Source organism: Cynara cardunculus (genome assembly GCF_001531365.2).
Source record: "Cynara cardunculus var. scolymus isolate 2C chromosome LG 4, CcrdV1, whole genome shotgun sequence".
Taxonomy (NCBI): domain Eukaryota; kingdom Viridiplantae; phylum Streptophyta; class Magnoliopsida; order Asterales; family Asteraceae; genus Cynara; species Cynara cardunculus.
Window position 1 is genome coordinate 18,521,564 of NC_037531.1, and position 6,914 is coordinate 18,528,477.

Below are 6,914 nucleotides of genomic sequence, written 5' to 3' on the forward strand. Positions count from 1 at the left end.
CGATTCAGACATAAGAGGGTATTAAGTGTTTTTTAGGTAAAAACAAACAAGGCCAAAGATAAATACAGCTTGTGTGGGACCACAATACGCGAAATTCCAACTTACTATCGAAAAAATTGTATCAAAATATGCCAGAAACAAAGAAAATATTMTAYCGAAATGATGCAGGAAACTACAAAGACAGTTGGCCTTGCATGAAGAAATTGGATAAAAGGAGTTGTTTCAAAATGTTGGCAGTTTATTCGCATGCAGATACATACTTTTCAAATCGGATGTAACTAAAGAGTGATACTAGATATTCAATTAGGCATAGAATTAGGATATGTGCTTAAATATAGAAGAGAATAGTACTACATGACTAAAAAAAGTCGATGGTTGCCAATTTCAATCCAAGTCTGTTCAATTGCGATCTACTTGACCTAGTAAAAATAAGATTGCATTATATTAGAATATGAAACACTCCTGAWTCTTATAACGACACAAATACCTATTTCTTAAATTTCCAACAAAAAATCCAAGTTTACGTGTAAAATATTTTTTAAATAGTTGTGTAAATATAAAGATTTATTGATTACCATTTRCATAYGAATATGGAGGGTTGAGTTCACGTGAGACCAAAATTTTGCACTTCAAACTTCACAACAAAAGGTTGTGAAGGTAAAAGATTTCCGAACTTTCACAGCAAAAACAATCTGAAGATTACCTTCACACTGTTTTGTTGTGAAGTTTCAAGTGTAAAAAGATGGTCTCACAGATCTCATGAAAACAAGCGGTCTCACATGATGATCCCAAGTCTCAATATGGAAGCCCGACAAGATGTGGTATGTTTTTTTTTTCTAATGCTAATACAAGGAACTCATCCATCTCAGATCATCAATCAACTAACCTTGTGTGAATCCTCACACAAAAACCCTTTAATTACATGTAGTTGTAGTCCACAAAGATACGGGTTTTCTTCGTAGCTGTTGGCCATAAAGGTCCCAAATTGTCCTTTCATTTCTGGGAGTCTATACGCGACACATTGTTGTTAGCAACGATGTAAACAGCCAGATAATTCAACCCAATCAGTTGCAATGGAACTTTACCACTCAACCGATTTGATGAGATGTCCGCCATTAAAGTCAAGTGTTAATTTCAAAATCTATACGGCGGCCTCTAGCAAAATAATACGGCAKCACCCCTCAAAAACGTAATTTTTTCAGTTTACTATGGAACCATGAAAAGGTGGSCCGTCCAGAGATTTTGAAAACATTATTTTCTTTGATTACTACTAGATTGCAGACAATAATTTTTCTAAATTCAACAACCCATAAGTCAAAAGCATATATCTACCATTATTTGACCTCCAAGTAGTTTTCTTTTCAAATTTGGTAGTGATTTTGTTGTAAATTTGGATTAAAGGCCTCATTTAGGGCTTTCATCTTTCCAGAAAATGGTTCACCACTGTAACCGTGGTGGTGGTGGCCGAAATCATGGACCTCAAGCCACTATACACGATGATTCTTGGACCAATCGATGTAGAATCCAACAACAATAGAGACCATATGATTAATTTAAAGGATAGCATTGTTCTTACAATCGATGGTTGCTGAAAACTCGAATCGAACCCGCCGACTGTCTCCCCCGATTTGACACCAATTGAGATGAGAGTTTGGTTGATTTTCAGAGGGTTTTTATTTCTTACGTCGTCGGTTATAAAACAAAAAACTTTGAATCTTCAACACCATGACCTCAAATCAAGCCAGGGAGCCACATAGAAAATCCACCATCATCCGCTTCTTCACATTCCCCATAGTTCACAAGAAAAGTATAATTTACAAAACTCACTTAGATAAATTTCCTTTGGTGATTACCAACGGATCACGATTCAATGTATATAATCGTGTTTCCGAACGATCCAAATCGAACATTGGTGTTGTGAAGTTCGGCTCATTAAGTTAGACGAGTTCTATTTTGTGTTCGAGATCGATTCGAGCTCCAGAATTATTAAGCTCGAGCTCAAAATAAGAAGATGAAGTCTATTAAAAATATGTTCATTTTGGAAAGGAAAAAAACATATAATAAGAGAGGTCGGATAACGTACCTTGAGCCGGAAATGATCCACTTAAGAAATTGTAACTAAGATCAAGGGTTTTTAAGCAGTGGAAGAGCACTTAACGATGTTATAAAGCTTTCGTTGATTTCGTTACCCCTAAGTTTCAAAAACTTCAACTTCTTGAACAATTCAATTTCAACAATCCATATCAAGCTAATATAGTAAGTTAAAAGTAAATGTTTAAGAGATATAAATAATATATTATTTAAATACATTGAATATTTTATCAATGTAATTAATGCTAGATTTCTAAAATAGAATAGTTGGTGTTATTTAATTTTTCAAACTATCTTAAAGAATTTAGAGCATCTCTAACGAAGGTTTTTATAAGAACCTTATTTTTGCACTTTTTATTGTATACAGTCATGAACCTTTTAGGATGTTATGACTTTGTCACATCAGCTTTTTCTCTCTTGCATATCAGTTTTTTCTTCTTGCATATTTCATAAACCTTTCACATTCGATCATAAACCAATTAATGGTTTGTATAATAAAAGACTATAATAATAAAAATTATAATAGTTATATATTATATATATGGTGAACAATATCATAGTACAAATTAATTTATATAAAGTAACAATTTTTTTTAAAAAAACAACTTTAATTATAATTGTTTAAAAATCTTACAGTTATAATAACTAAAAATCAACTTTATTAATTATAATGTCAATTTGTATAGGTAAAAATTGATGATTAATTAGTTTATTTATTTTATTAAATTATTTTTTAATTAATTATATATTAAAAATAAATGAATAAATATATATCTCAAATTCTCAATGGGTTTTATTATAAAAAAATGGATAGGGCCCTCACTTTAACCTTAAGGAACGGTTCCTCTATAAAAACCGCTCCAATGAGGTGGCCAAAAAACCTTCGATTTTTTAGGGGTGTTTGGAATTGATTATTTGAAATAATTTATATTTTTTTTATAAAAGTTATTATCAACTTACTATAAATTAGAATAATTTAACTTTTTTAACAACTCTTTATTACTGGTTTGGTAACTGTTTATTCAAACACTCAAAAGTGTTTATTACCGATGTCATATCGAAATAAGTCAATAAGTTGTTTTTATAAGCAATCCTAAACACCCCCTTAATGTTAATAAATCAAAGGATCGGTTATCGATATTGATGAGGCGGCAAAAAACCTTACCATCATAAATGCTTCTAAAAGTTTATAATAATAGTTCTTATATATAAGAACCTTCTTTTTGTGAGTTACATTGATTATTTCAACATCAATATTATTACATTAATAATTATAAAGTCAAAAAATAAAATAAAAAATAAGAAAAATGTCACTTCTTACAAACTTCATGTTAAGAAACAAGGATCTTATTCAAACGCCTAGAGAACATGAGGTTCTTCTAAAACCCTCTCCACAATGGTAGGTCTTAGAGAATCTCCAATGGAAGGTTCTTATTAGCAAAAACATAGTGGTTTCTAAGAACAACCATTGAGGAGAGGTTCTTATAAGAACCTCATGTCCTCTAGGTGTGTTTGAATAAGAACATTGATTCTTACCATGAAGTTTGTGAGAAATTACATTTTTCTTATTTTTTATTTCATTTTCTTGACTTTATAAATATAATAATTATTGATGTTGAAATAATGAACGAGACCCACAAAATGAAGATTCTTATAAGAACTAGCATTGCCGACTCTTAAGAAAGTTCTTGATTTGATGAGTTGGAGATAAGTTGACGATAAAAAGTGTAAAAAATATGTTCTTACAGGTCATTAAACTTTTTACTAATAAGAACTTTGCGTTAAAGATGTTGTTATAACATAACTATTAAAAGATATCATTATCAACAACATTATTAATGTCACAAAATAAACACGAAAATTCTTGGTCAATGCAATCATTCAATATTCGTCTTTTCATTCTAATTTGGTCCCAACACTTCACGAAAATTCTTGGTCAATGCTATTTTTTATTTAGCTAAGCAACGATTATTATTTTCCCACAAGATATCCAAAACATTATATATCTATATTATATTATAAAGTATTTGATAAAAACTTTTAAAAATAATATTTGATGCATAAAGTCTTGTAATATATTGATGCATATTACTTAAAATTTTAAGATTACAAATTGAATGTACATGAGTACATCATATTAAAACTACATGTTTGAATTTGTGTAACTAATTGTAGATAAACATAATCAAATACATGATAAACATCATTTTAAATATAAAAAATCTAAAATATAATTAAGATAACCATTAAATTCTAACATTATATTTAATTATTATCTTAAAAAATTAATTTTTTAAACCAAAAATAAATTAGTTCTTTATTAAACTTCAATTAAATTATTATAAAAAATTAAATTAAAGAAATTATACAAAAACAATAATTTTTAAATAGTTAATTTGATATTAATATCGATATATTTTCTTCTAATTTATATTTCATTTAAACATAAAAACATTTTTTTTCTCAAAACCATATAAAATCGTATTATTTAGGATTTGAGTGTTTAAGTTTCTCTTTTATATTTATTTAAGTCTTAAGCTCGTTATGTAATCATCATTTATTCCCAAATTATATATATTTAAGAAGGAGAAAAAGTTCATGTCTTACAAAAAAAAAACACATCGTAACGTGTTATAACACATTACAACTAGTGCTAAGTCTTAATTAGAGTGGAGACACAAGAATTAACGTGCATCGAACCCAATCCTCAGTGATATAATACATCATAACGATATCATAACAACTATTTAGAACCATTAACACGACTAAAAAGTTATGATGATTCAAAGATGCCATAAAATCAATGGTCAATTCCAYGCATACTTCTACTCCATTAATTACAATATGATTCAATTCAATCCACTCATGCTCCCTCTCAACTATTCCTACTTGTCTCCTTTTGGAGAGATAAATTTACATTATTGGAGTTTGAATATTTATTGATTACATATTAATACTAATATAGAATCAAATAAGGCCATACAAAAACACTAACTAATTAAACGAGAACTACAAAAATATAATAACGCATCAACGAGAATGAAACTCGAGTGGATAAGACAATAGATATAACAATTAAACCCATTTATCAACCCAACTACAACACAATTTATAAAATTAAAGTGTTTTTTTTTATATATTCTAATTATATAAAAGTATTAATAAAATGATCGTAGACCCTCTACAATTGAAGACCCCGTGGGGCAACACCAATTGCATACCCGCAGTGTCGGCCTCGTTAAGATTAAGTCGGGCTAAGATTATTAGAGAATAATGATAAATTTTGTTATGATTATGTCATATGTTTATGAATGGTATGAAATTATCATGTTAATTGCGATTTTTGAGAAAATGTTTTAACAAACGTTAACTATTCCAGATGAGTACATTATGCAATTTTATATGATATAAACTTATGATTATTACAAAATATTTTATTCATGATATTGATATGTTTATATATACTAGAAGGGTACTCGCGCAATGCACCGAGATACATCTTGATTTTAATATTTTATTTTATTCTTTATCTCAGTTGATGTTATAGTATGATCTTATGTGATTTTGAAAAAAACGATAATGTTTTTATTTTTGAATAAAATATAAACTTGAAGATATCATAAAATTTTGACAAAAATATATCGATATTAGTATCAAATTAACTATTTAAAATTCATATTTTTTGTGTAATTTTTTTTGAACCGCAAGAAATGAATTTATTAAGGACGAATGAAAAAAACTAGCGAGGTGCTAGTGGTTAACAGAGTACACAGCCTCAATCGGATTATTTATCCACCTCTCCCAACTAAACGACTTGTTAAGTTTGGCTCTACATCTAATCCAATCATAAGCGGTGAATTGGATCTCACTGCATACACCTTATCAGATTTTCTCTTTCCGTTGAATGATTTTTGGTTCCTTTGATTCCAAATAATCCAAAAGTAAGCAGCCATAATCTCTTTGCTAACCTCTCTTTTGTGTATGTCCCGCATTGTCGCAATCGTCGTCCACATGTAATTTATTAATTCAATTTTTTATTATAATTTAATTTAGGTTCAATAACGAAGTAATTTATAGTTAGTTTAATAATATAATTTTCTTATAAATAATTAATTATTTTGTTAGAACTCGATAATTATTCTAATTATATTTTAGATTTTTTATATTTTAAAATGAGATGTTTATTCTCTTTTTGATAATGTTTATCTGCAGTTAGTTACACGAATTCAAACATAGAGCTTTAATAAGTTGTACTTATGTATAATTTACTTGTAATCTTAAATTTTAAGTAATATGCATCAATATACAATACTTCATACATAAAAATATGGTTTTTAAGAGTTTTTGTCAAATGTTTTAGAATATAGTATAGATATATAATTGTGATTTGATAATACTATATGATGATCAAGAATAAGAATCACGTGGAAGATGACCTTTTTTTATTAGTATTCTAACAAGTTTTAAGGTCCATTTGAAATAAAATATTTCATTGCACTTTATTATATGATATTATTTTAAAAAAGTACTTATGAAATCAAGTATCTTATATAATTGTATTCATATAGGATGACCAAAAAGGTCATATTTACTTACTGTAACAAATTTACATATGACGTACAATCGTTTGATCTTACAAAACTTAAATCTTGCAAGCAATCTATTATGATATGTAGACATTTCAACATGCCAATTTATTTTGTTGCRTATACAACTAGTAGGATTTGAAAATGTTGGTCCACTGTACGGTTGTAGTGTATGCAACTAGAAGGGGTGGACATTTAAGAAGACTTGTAATTGCAAGATTTGAAGTCCTCAACCAC